We start from the raw sequence: 530 nt of genomic DNA on the forward strand, positions 1-530 counted from the left end.
TGGGTGGGTAAACCAGGCTGAGCACTGCTGGTCAGCTGGACTAGAAGCCCTGCTAAACAGCAGTAAGGTTCTGATCCAGTCTGAGCAGAGTGGTTCAGGAAGGTTCAGGGCCGTAGCTACCAATGAGGACACACGATGTCATGTCCTCGCCAGTTTTAGGAGTTCGCTAGTTCGTTTTTCTGTTAGGTTTATTTATATTCCGTCTAAATAGCGATAAATAAATGATGAGTGTGATTCTGAATCAAGGGCGCTAATCTGGGTCTTCCACAGAACTGCCAGGTGTTAAGGTTAACCTGACCAGAACTGCGAGCCCAGATTAGCGGCTTGAGGGTTCGGGGACCATCAATATGCAATGTTGCTATGGTAACCATATAGACTGCAGATGTCATCAGTGAGTCCTTCAGATGGCAGCAGGCAGGTCTATTAATGCAGGAGGAGAGCAATGTTGATGATGGGGAGAAAAAAATGCATTTTAATGAGGAAATATTCATATTGTGCCATGTCCATGGGAACCAATGTCCATGGGAACC

The sequence above is a fragment of the Cyprinodon variegatus genome, unplaced genomic scaffold (genome assembly GCF_000732505.1).
Source record: "Cyprinodon variegatus isolate N-32 unplaced genomic scaffold, C_variegatus-1.0 Scaffold2123, whole genome shotgun sequence".
Taxonomy (NCBI): domain Eukaryota; kingdom Metazoa; phylum Chordata; class Actinopteri; order Cyprinodontiformes; family Cyprinodontidae; genus Cyprinodon; species Cyprinodon variegatus.